Here is a 12520-nt window from a genome sequence, read left to right as displayed (position 1 = left end):
TCCATAAGCATCTGCGCCGATATTCAGTATTTTTTTGGATATTGATATCGGCCATTTATACAAGCTGATATGACAGTTGATATGACCAGTTTCACTGGTTGCAAAGTTCCGCCTTCATGCCTCCATTTTTAAAAAAAGAGATCGCCAATCAGCAACTGTAACATTCCATGAAGCCACAGCAATAGCAGCTAAGAAAGTAGCTGCCTTTACACAGTTGAAAGCAGCATCTCTGTCACTCTGATTGAAACAAACAAACAAACAAAAAAACTCCATCAAAATCCTTCATTCAATAATCCAGAGTTCCTCTTATGTCCATAGCTGCTGTTACATTAAGGAATTAACACTTTACAGTTTAAAAGCTTTGTGCTTCCAAAAAGCTCCAAACTATAACAAGGTTTTGTACCAAGTTCCACAAAATTCCTCCTGAAAATGTGAGAGGAGTTGATTTCAGAATTTAGCAGCCACTCATGAAACTAACAGATTCTAGATTTGTTAATCAAGGGCCATAACACTGGTAAAATGGGCCCAACTCCAACGATATGATAATATCCAGCAGAGGATAAAAACCCCATTAAATAGTGCAATTAACTTGTAGTTGGAGCACTTGTGACATGTCTAATTTAGTTTGGTGATAACAATACAACATACAATAGAAATAGAGCACAATTACATTTGCGAGATGCTCAGCTTGTTACGTATGTGAAACAAGACAAAAGTATTTTTCTGCCTCAAGGCAACTTTTCTGATGTTACAAAGTTCCGTGTAATAAGTCACAGGGGTTGACAGTGAAACCACAAGTTGGAATGTGTGTCTTTTTGTCAATGTTTAATAGTGTTGAGCTTAGTGGAGGTTGTGTGATCACGTCAACATTTTCTAGTCTGTCAGCACACGGCTAGATAGGCAACATTCAATACTCAGTAAATGGGTAAGAGCAACATTAACCCTCTGGAGTCCATGAAGGCACAGGCACATCCAAGTCTATTTTTCGTCATATTTCTATTAATAAATTAGCGATAGAAATTCACAGAGATTTCGTTTGACCACTTCCTGAAACTACAAGGTTTCAGCTCTTGTTTCCATCACTAGACAATCTCTGACTCACAGCCAATCCTAGAAACCAAAGACGATCACCAGAGTCTGTTTCACCCTGTGAGACGCGACAGCGCTAATAGTGCATCTGCACATGTAGCATTCACACTGAAACTTGTAGAATCTTTTTTTTTTTTTTTTTAAGTTTTGTTTAGTCTTACAGACAAAGAAAATCATTGTGGAAAAACAAGTGAATTGATTATTTTTACCAGGACTGACAAGTTCCATCCCCAAAACAGAGCAAAGGAACTTTTTTGTGGCATGAACTTCCCAGTTTATATCACTGAAGGATTTTATTCAGACGTTGATACATTATTGAAGACACCAACTGGAACATCTAACTGGAAGTGGTCAGCGATTTTATTTTACAAATATGCTCTTGTGAAATTCCCAGGTCTCTGCCGTGCAGCTCCCAGCACATTTTATTTTTTGAAATTTGTTTATGCATGGTTTTAAAATCTTTTTCATATATCACACTACTCTTGTAACCTAAAAACATTGGTAAATCCAGTGGTGGGCACAGTTCCACTTATCTGCTAACTGCTAATTAGCGTAGCTAACTTTTTTCGTAGCAGATTAGCTTTTCAGATAACTTTAAAGCCATCAGCGGACCAATTAGCTTCTGCTAAATTTAGTTCCACTAACATTTTTTTGCTGACACAGCGAGTAAAGCTTAACAGTCAAAACATTTATAAACCTTAAAACCATACATGTTATTTCCTGTCTGTTGCTTATTTTGTAACAGCCGGACCACTGTGAGCTCAGTCCTCCCCCAACAGAAGAGATCAGGCATGTTGCTGCTGCTGCTGTAAAAAAAAAAAAAAAAAAGTAATTTACTTTCAACATGCAACAAGAGACAGTGGGCAGGAGATATCAAACGCAAAGCACTTTTCACTCAGGGTTTAATTTATAAACCAAACTAATTTTGGACAGTTTATCAACATTTACGGCAACTCTGTCATTTTTACAAAGTGAAAATATCAATTACTTTAAAATATCTTTTAATGCAATATGCTAATTCTGAAGGTTTCAGTGTTAACAGACACACACACCAAAAGGCATTATAGGAAAATGATTTGCTGCTCAATCACTTCCCCCCAACCCAGTCAAAATGCATAGAACACTGCCATCTACTGGATGGGAGTGTGAATAGCGACCAACGTGTGCTTGTTAGTCGAGATTTGTTGTGAATAACACTTCATAAAACAGATTTTCAGTTTTGCAAATGCCTTTTTTTTTACAAATAAAAAAAATGACAAATACATATTTATTTGTAAAAACTAACACACAAGTTACAATAACTTGTGTGTTGGTGAATAAAACCAACCAACCAGTGATTGAGACTCATTTCCCATAATGCCTTTTGGAGTGTGTCTGTTAACGTTCAAATCTTCAGAATTAGCAAATCACTTTAAAAGATATTTTAAAGTAATTGATATTTTCACTTTGTAAAAATGACAGTTGCCGTTAATGTTGATAAACTGTCTGGAATTAGTTTTGTTTATAAGTGAAACCATGAGTGAAAAGTGCTTTGCTTTTCATGTCTCCTGCCATACGTTTGTGTCGTTGCATGTGGAAACTAACTGACACTTCTTCACAGCTGTGGGCAAGGTGCATAAAGACGGTGCTGGCTCGTTGCTCGTTTGGGGTTTGTGGTCGCCTTTGATTTTTCTCAGAAGCCTCAGCGGTGTTTAATCTCAAAACTGGCTTATCAGTAGCCGACAGTGTACTGAGTCAGTACTAAAAGTTAGTGGTTAGCTATAACTTCCTCTATCTTTTTTTGCGGTTTATCGGATTAGCGGTTGTCAAAGCTAACTTTCTTGGTTAACTGCGCCCACCACTGGGTAAATCCATTTTAAAACACCAAAACGGTTCACGCACATAAATGAAAATGTAAATTCATGAAAGCGCCGAAGAATTTCTAAAACACTTTAGCTTTAGAGACAAATTATCAAGTTGTTGTGAACATTTTGATATGCAACAAATGGGATTTATACTACATGCAAGTACCTTAAAAAGAAAATTAATGAAGGTATGGCAAAACTGAGAAAATGCCCTTGGAGCTCAGAGGGCTAAGTGAATTGTACTGATCCAAAGATATGGTTGCATTCATTTGTTCTTGAGAAATGCATGATTCAATGGATAGTGCAGATTTTTACCATCCCAGAACTGTTGACAGCACAATAATTTCCATTTGTACATTTGCTACCATTAGCCAAGTCATTAACTCAACTGAATTAGCTGGATTTCTTAATACAAACAAGACAGCTGCATTTGAAAGCTGACATTTCCACAAGCAGGGGTTTTGTTTTGTTAGTAAACTCATTAGTTGCTTTGCAATTCTGGAAATGTTTGTACATCAGCATTTCTCCATTTGTGAGCAGTCACCACCTTAGTCATTCACTGCACGTTCAATGGTCAACACAATGCATGTTCGATGTTGAAAAATGTTGAGCAATTGATGTGGAGCACCTGCACACTTCACCTTGTTTTTATCGTCGCAACACAATGCCAACTCAGTAACAGAGGAGATGTGCAAAAAGGGATCTGCCATGATAATGAGAAAACTGTTTACCAGCAGGCACAAATGAAGTCTTCCTCAAAGTGGGTTAGGACCACTGTGTAACTACAAAAAGAGGCCAATTTTCCTTCTACATCCGGAGATGCAAGTCTCAGAGTAACACTGTGGCACACACAGCATGGCTCTCCCGGCGGGGACAGGAGGCACTAATGGTGATTCATATTGGGGGGGGTGCACTGGACAGCCATCAGACCTGGCAAGCAGGTAGATTTTATTATTTTTTTCCTCATTGATTGTTCAACATGCCATTTTTTCAAAATAATCTGCAAGAAAAACCCAGTATGTTGAGTGTTTTAGGTTCAAATTCAATTTCCAACAAGCAGTAGTGGTGTTGGTGACCAGCAGTCCTAGATTTGGGAAACAAAAGAAACTGACAAACAAGCAAATTTCAAGCTACATGTAACTTCATCCATACCTGCTCCTAATTTCCATCATCCACTCAGCATCTAGCAACTGTCTAGCAGGTGATATTTTAATCACTTAGAGTAACATCCTCATAATTTTATTGTGCTTTATCTATTTTTTATCTTTTCTATCTTGGTGTTCAAGACATCTGAAGTATTCAACTGTATATTTATGAACCACTAGAAAGGTAATAGGATGCTGCACCAGACCATTGTGGTAAAGAAGGAGCTGAACCAGAAGGCGAGATTCTCAATTTACCAGTCGATTTATGCTCCTACACTCACCTATGGTCATAAGCTTTGAGTAATGACTGAAAGAATCAGATCATGGATAAAAGCGGCAGAAATGAAATTCTTCCGTGGGTATCTGGGCTTACACTCCTGGACAGTGTGAGAGGCTTGACTATCTAGGAGGGACTCAGAGGAGAGGTGCTACTGCTTCACATCAAAAGGAGCCAATTGAGGTGATTTGGGCATCTCGTGAGGACGTCCCCTGGGCCCAGTTTAACACAGCAATCTAATCTTGTTTAGTCAAATAAAGTCACTTAGTTTACTCATTTTGTTGATGGTAGTCGTTGCACAAACCACTTAGTTGGCTAAAGTTTTGCATTACCTGACTAAAGTTTTTAGCCTGGTACAGAGGAAGCTAATATTACTTTAGTTGGAATGCTCAAGAGCACCCCTACGTCACTCGTATTCTTCCAAAAGGAGAGCTTCCTCTGCTTTTGGCCATGGTTGTAGTAGACGACTGTCATGATGTATGTGTTTGTGACAGTTCTCACATTAGCCACCGGGCGTCGCTGTTATGCTGAGCAGCGTTGTGTGTACAGAAAGGCTTGACGGAAGTGTAGAAAAAGAACTGCTAGGCTAAGAGCTAAGCACGTCATTCTGCAGTTCGTATGTGTCCATAAATGTTAATAAAGCCAGTTAACGAAACAAAGGCTGGATAGTTCACGACAATGACCAACCCGGAAGTAAACAATGTCACGCATTGGAGGCGTTTCTTGGCAATGGTGCTCGCAAGGCCACTATGCCTGTGATAATCATGGACTAACATAAGATGGCTAATCTACAAGTTTAGCCGTCGATGTGAAACTGAGATTAGATGGATAATGTTGGGCAACTAGCCGCAGACTTAGTAAGTTTCGCAGACTAAAAGATTAGACTACTTTATGAAACCGGGCTCTTGTCGTTTCTCAAAGCAGGTCAAATAATTTACACCAATATTTTATCATCTAAATCAGATAATAAAAAAACAAGATGACAAATGAATAAGTAAGTAACCACTTACTTACTTCCTCATTAGTCATCCCTCAAGCGACAAACAAAACATGTTGAATTTAGTGGTCGGAGGTGAAAAAAGTAAGCGGAACACTGCAAAAACTATCCCTCTCAAAATAAGACAAATAATCCAAAATCTAGCCAAATTGTCTTGTATTAAGCAAAAATCTGCCAATGGGGTAAGAAAAAATTACTTGGTTAGAATTCTCAAAACTAGCAAAATGTCTAGACACTGAATAGTCAGAATGTGCCTTAAAACTACATAGAATTCTTATTTTAAGATTAGCTCTGTCTTAAAATAAGGAAAATAATCTTGTTACTTTGCATGGATGATTTGATATCCATTGCCTTTCCTTGTTACTTGTTAAATACAGCTTGATATGAGCTACAAAAACTTATTAAGAAAACATGAGATGCATTCCCCCCCAAAAAAGATTTTTTTTCTTATGTAAAAAATGCTTGAAAACATTATTTTTCTATTTCAACAAAAATTAAGTCAAATTTTCTTTAAACAAGTATTTTTTTTACTTTCTTAGATATTAGTTTTTGCAGTGAACAAGACCTACATTTGACTGATACAGGTGAAGTCTTCCGTGGTTATTTTGTCGTAATTACACAGAGAGAACGGGGTGTGTGAACGGCTGGAGAATAAACCTGAGTCACTTTGATTCCAAAACATTACGCACTCCACTAACCAAGGTAGTAAGTGAATGAGACATGTCTGATGATGCATGGAGGAAGTTTTCCATCTGGGACAGCGGGAAAACATCCAGCCATCACGCCACCTTCATCTATCTGTCTGTCTGTTAAGCGAGTCACTGGCGGTGACAGCACACGCTGCGTGAACAAAGCCCGTCTGTGTCTGAGAACGTTCAAAAGACCTTGCTCAAGGAGACGCTGCTGCTTAGTCACTGACTGAAGGTGTGTGCATGTGTGAGGAAACAGCCTGACAAACGGCAGGCACGGTGAATGACGAATGAGTTAACTGCCGTTTCATCCGATAACGCTGACTGACATACAGGTTGTAAATATGCAGGGCAACATGCAGACTTGTGTGTGACTCACATCTTCGCGCGTGTGTGTGTGTCAGTTATGCTTGCTCTTGTTCCAAGTGGAAAACTACAATGTGTGCAGATCTGTAGGTGAGTGGAGCTCAGACGTCACATCAGTAACCTTCACATGTTAAATATGAGTTCATGCCAAAACGCATTAAACACAACCAGTGTTGAGTCCTTATATACTGAGGAAATGCACAAAATGCTGTGTGTTTTGTTTGCTTGCTTGCTTGTTTAGACATCACCAGTGGCAGAGCCAGGAAGCTCCATCCATATACAGTGGGGTAAAAAAGTATTTCGTCAGTCCCTGATTGTGCACGTTCTCCTACTTAGAAAGATGAGAGAGGTCTGTAATTTTCAACATAGGTACACTTCAACTATGAGAGACAAAATGAGAAAAAAAAATTACAGTGTGATTTTCTGGATTTTTTTTTTCTCATTTTGTCTCATAGTTGAAGTGTACCTATGTTGAAAATTACAGACCTCTCTCATCTTCCTAAGTAGGAGAACTTGCACAATCAGGGACTGACTAAATACTTTTTGGCCCCACTGTATGAATTCAACATTGTGCATAAATGAGCCAGAAAAACTTACTTTACTTTTTAAGCAGATCAAGTGATTAGTTCATGATGACCTTTGATGCACCACATCAGTGCCTATGTTATATCCCACAGATGTGTCTGCCACCTGCTGGATGGTTACTAGACAGTGGACAACAGCTTTTCCTGTATATTCGTTTTGTGAATTGTTCTGTAATTTAGGTCTGTAGCATGGCCCAAGCAGAGGGTCACCCTTTTGAGTCTGGTCTGCTTGAGGTTTCTTCCTCAGAGGGAGTTTTTCCTTACCACTGTTGCTCTGGAGGTTAGTAAGGTTAGACCTTACTTGTGTGAAGCACATTGAGGCAACTCTGTTGTGATTTGGCGCTATATAAATGAAAATAAATTGAAATTGAAAAATTGGATGGTTTATAAAAAAAAAATAAAAATTACATACAGCCGTGGTTCAAATTACATGTAGTTTGTCACCTTGCAAACACAGAGCAAATTGTGCTCTTGCTTGTACACCCCATCCACTGTTGCTTACGTTCAGGTGAGCAACAGTACAGGATACATGGAAGATCGGGCCGATACCCGATACTTGTATCTGGATCGGCGCATCCCTACCCAGAAGAGAAGCTAATAGTATGCATTCCAGTCCACTTGGTGCCAGTAGTGTACCAACAGCCTGCAAATCGCCAATGTTGTTAAGGCACAAAGCACTGAATGGAGTAGTAGACATCAGCACTGTCAACACATGGCTTCTATTGGAACCTCAGACGGATTGTGGCAAAATATGTGTTTAACCCTCTGGGGCCGATGTCGTCGTATATGACGGCTAAGACCAAGCTTTACTAAATTATAAATAACTTTTGAATGATATGAGAAATAGAAACTTACTTTTTATTTTTTTGCTGAAAAGTTAACTCCGCGGACTTTCGAGCCAGCATTGGCCATCTTTGTACTCCCCATAGAAGCTGTGTGATGACGTGCGCAATGTGAGTGTCCAATAGGAATTGGTTCGCCATCACATGGTTTTCCAAAATCCAATCGTAGGGCAGATTTACCTCAAGTGATAAGCCAAAGATCGTTTTCAGGAGTGAAGTGTTACTAGTTGGCCGGTTTGAATAGCCCCCTGGGTGCTGCAATGAGTACATACTATTAGTACATACTCAGTGTGCTATTACACACAGCGATCAGTGAAAGCAGGAGCACACAGAAAGCCTCAGATGACAATCTCACACGCTCAAACAAAGAGTGTGTAACTATCAGGATTGCTCCACTAGTTTACATGTAAATGTTACTGGATAACTCTGTTGCTTTCTCTGCATAAAGCACTGTTTACCATATCAATGGACAACAAAACACACAGACCATTTTGTATATATTGTTCAAAATGTGCATTTGTGATTATTGTTTGAACCTTTTTGTTGTACAGACTTTCACACAAGACCTCAAATTACCTTTATAAAGTGTCAAAACAGTTGTTTATTATAGTTTGCTGTGTGTTTTGAATAAATGTGTGTGGAAAATTATTTTTCGCTTTATTTTTTCCTTGCCTATTTTTGATTGTAAACCTTTATTACACTTATAAAATACAACACAAACATATATATATATTCTGAAAGCACAGATTGTCCTGAAAAAGAAAGAGACATAAAACTTGATTGTGGCATGCAGGGAGAGCTGTTAACAGCAATAATAAAACATTTCTGCCAGGCGAGCGAACTGTCCAAAAAATGCCCTCGGACCCCAGAGGGTTAATAAAGGTGATTTCGAACAGTCCCAATATGCTGTGATCGAACCTGCTACAAATCTTTGGGATTGATGGGTGTAACTTCAGCAGGACATCCAGATCATGCAAAGTAGGAGATTGTGGATTTTTGGAAAATTCTCATGCCTGCCTGTGAGGTGGACAGGCAAGGCAATCATTTGCAATAATGTCCTTTATATGTGCACACACCGTTTCAAAACATGTGGGTTGCATGCAGTGACATTACACATTCTACTATGATCGCCCATTACCCAACAAAGTGGAAAAACTGGATGAAACGGCTTACTCTGGCTTGCCTCCTAACAGGCTGGCTTATAAAGTGCAGATCTGGCAACTGGCTGGCTTGTAAAGTGCAGACCTGGCAACTTGCTCAAAAATGAAAGTAAGGAGCTGCACCCTCATTTAGAACTACAACAAATGCTGCTTCTGCTTCAAATTTTTACCTCGATGGAGCACAATCAAACACGTTTCAAGCTGTACTTACTAGGACTACTACATTTAAAGACCTTTAAACATGACTGAAGCTGTTAAGACTATGAACACACAGAAGGTACCAACGTACTAGTGATAACTTGGCAAATCCAGATAGAATTTTTGAACACCTTGAAAATTTTACCCCAATTTCAAAACTGGTGCCGATGATAGCCATAACTACTATGTATACCAAGTTTGTTCAAGATTGACAAAAGATGGATCAAGAAGTTACTATGATGCTATGAAACGGGAAGGAACTGTGCTCTGTGGAATAGCTCCATAAGGCATACTGCAGACCAGAAAATACTGGCTCACAGGCCTCATCAGGGCCCTGGCCCACAGGTTTGAAACCCCAGTTCAGGATTCCTTGCTACACAAAAAAACATAAATGTTTAACTATAGCTGTTAATAAATTAGCTTATTTCAATATAATAATCATACACAGGTGTTTTATTTTTTATTTATTTATTTTTTTACTGTACACGGTCAAAACAAGATTTTATTAATTCAAGTCAAGTGTGGTAGCATCTATCTGCCACAACCAGGTGAAATGTGGGTGTCCCGTTGACCTTCTCCAGCTACAGAGGTCCTCGACGCGCATGCTGGTTTTTTATGAAATGGCTTATAAAAACCAATTCAAGGTACTTTAAAAGTTCTCAGCCTCACCCAGAAAATGGCAAAGAAGAAAGATTGTTCCAAATTTATTTTTCAACATACGTACGTGGTCTCCCTTAACTTCAATGCATGTTGTTTACCAATGCTGAAGCTCTGCAGTGCCTTCACAGAAGAAGGTCACATCTTGAGCCTCAAGATACTTTTGTTCCCGAGTCCAAGAACTTTTTCAAGTACCCTCGTAAATGCTTAGACAGAAGGGTCATTCCATGTGAAATCATCACGTGCCTCCCAGCTCACCGACTCGGATTGTCATGATTTTTTTTTTTTTTTTTGCAAGTACCTACATATGTCTGATGAACACAAGCAAAATATTTCTGCTTAATTCCAAGTATTTTTTGTAGACATAATTTTTTTTTTTTTTTTTTTAGTAAATTCTGAAATATCAAAATTATCTCTCAATTTACTATCAGAGTACAGCTCTTCAAAACCTTGTAACAAAATTGCGTTGATGACTGAATTGCTAAATTTATGATGCCATGAAAGAAAAAATAAGCTCAGTAATCAGTCTTTCAAATTTTATCCATTATTCTGGGGTGCCAAATATTGTAAATACCAAATTTGAGCTTTATACTTCCATTCAGAGCTGATGTATTGCTTTCTGAATATGCAAATACAGGTTCAAAATTGGTTTGCGCCATGTTACGGTACCCTAGTTTGCAATTTTTTTTTTTTTTTTACTATGAAGGCATTTGAGCTAGATAAAAAAATCTTGACATAAAGTTGGTACATCAATATACTCTCCACAAAAATAAATAAATAAATAAATAAATAAAATTATGAAGTGGCTGAGCACCTGCCCACATGGTCAAATCATAAATAGACTGGAGGCCTATTTTTGACATTCTACGATCATGTTTGATTTTCAAGAGTCAATAATTTAAAAACCCTTCAAGTTATGACCACAATGTTTTACACACATAACTAGTACCCCAGATGTGTATTCTAAAATATGAAGATTATCCATTGAAATCCCTTCTTTAGTACAGCTCTTTGAAATTTTGCTTTTTTTTTTTTGCGAGAATGGACAAACTGCCATTTTTGTAATGCTACAGAATGAAAAATTAGCTCTGTATCCCATTTTTGAAATGTACTACTATATCTGGGGTGCCGAAATAGGGTGTATTCCAAATTTGAGCTTTATATCTGCATTTTTAGTTGAGGTAATATCTTTTAAAAATGAAGTAAAAAAAAAAAACCTCAAAATGAATTTGCAAGTGTAAAATAGGATTGTGGGTACCCTGATTAAAAAAAAATTATCTAAAAAAAAAAAAAAACTACTTGGAAGTAAGCAGAAATATTTTGTATGTGTTCATCAGACATATGTGGGTACTTGTAATAAAAAAAAAAAACAACAAAAAAAAAAATATAATGAGAATCCGAGTCGGGGACCCGGGAAGATTTTGGAAAATCTGATGATTTCACACGCAATGACCCAGAAGCCCTCTGATGATTTAAAATACAGTAACATTGTTACCTGCGAATGCTGATTAAGTAATAAATCTGAAAGAAAGTTTTTGCAGACTTGGATGTCAAAATACTGGGGGGATTAAGAATGGAAAATATATCCAACGCTTGCACATGACTGCAGGATGCACAAGCACAATATGCCAACCAAAAAATTAATTTGAGCATAAAACCATATCTGAAAATCTGTTTTCTCAAAAACTCAAAATACTGACAGGAAATGCACAGTGTTGCATCATCTGCAGAACGTTCATAAAACTCTCCCTTCCTTCGGCCTTGTGAGTGGTTTTGGGAGTGAAATACTGCAGCAGAGGAGGACAACTTAAAATCGACAGAAACTTCTGAAATAAGCCCATGTTGATCATACTTTGACCTTCACGGTGCCGCTGGTTGCGTCTGTCTAAACGGGATGAAGCTGACGAGAATGTCCGGTCAGTCGAGCTTAAGATAAGACTCACAGGGAAAGCAACATCCTTGGATTTGTGGAAGGGAGCAGAGAAGGGTCAGGACAAGAGAACATCCTGTAATGTACATATGCGGGACATACACACACACACACGCACACGCACACAGAGAGAGCTAAGCTTTTGTAAATGTGGTTCAGACTGACAAATACCAGCTCAGTTTTTGTTGAATTGTTGACTCCACCAACGAAGTTGGAGGAAGTTATGTTTTCACCCGTTTGGCTGTTTGTTTGTTTGTTTAGTTGGTTGGTTGTGAACAGCCTGGAGTCCACAATTTTTGATATATCGTTATGAAATTTTTACTAAAGATTCATATACTGATAGGCAAGAACCAATTTAATTTTCAAGGTCATAGGTCAAAGATAAAAGTCAGGAAAAATCCCTATCTTTGAATGTTAAAAAAAATTCATAACTGTCAAAAAACGATAGATTTCTTTGTAAGCTGGTATCCTTTATTGACTGACAAAATTTGATCTGGATCTGATCCAGATTACAGATTTAAATTTAATGTTGAAAACGCTTTTAATGTATAGTTTACATTATATCTTAATCAAACATGCCCCAATCACTGTCATATTTGAAAGTGAGGTGCAGATTGGTATTCACTGTCGCCCAACAAAAATTGATCCAGAGCTGATCCGTACTGCAGATTTACCGGATATTTGATTTTAACATTGAAAAGCCCATTTGATCGATATTTTATATTATATTTTAGCGAATGAA

General features: G+C 38.0%; 1 protein-coding gene across 5 annotated transcripts in view; it reads right to left on the bottom strand.

Moving 5' to 3' along the window:
* The window catches only part of rtkn (rhotekin), a 318614-nt gene that overhangs the window by 260209 nt on the left and 45885 nt on the right, over positions 1–12520 (bottom strand). The gene's annotated exons all lie outside the window — the stretch shown is intronic.

This window comes from Thalassophryne amazonica, chromosome 5 (genome assembly GCF_902500255.1).
Source record: "Thalassophryne amazonica chromosome 5, fThaAma1.1, whole genome shotgun sequence".
Classification (NCBI taxonomy): Eukaryota; Metazoa; Chordata; class Actinopteri; order Batrachoidiformes; family Batrachoididae; genus Thalassophryne; species Thalassophryne amazonica.
This window is presented reverse-complemented; position numbering and strand designations above follow the sequence as displayed.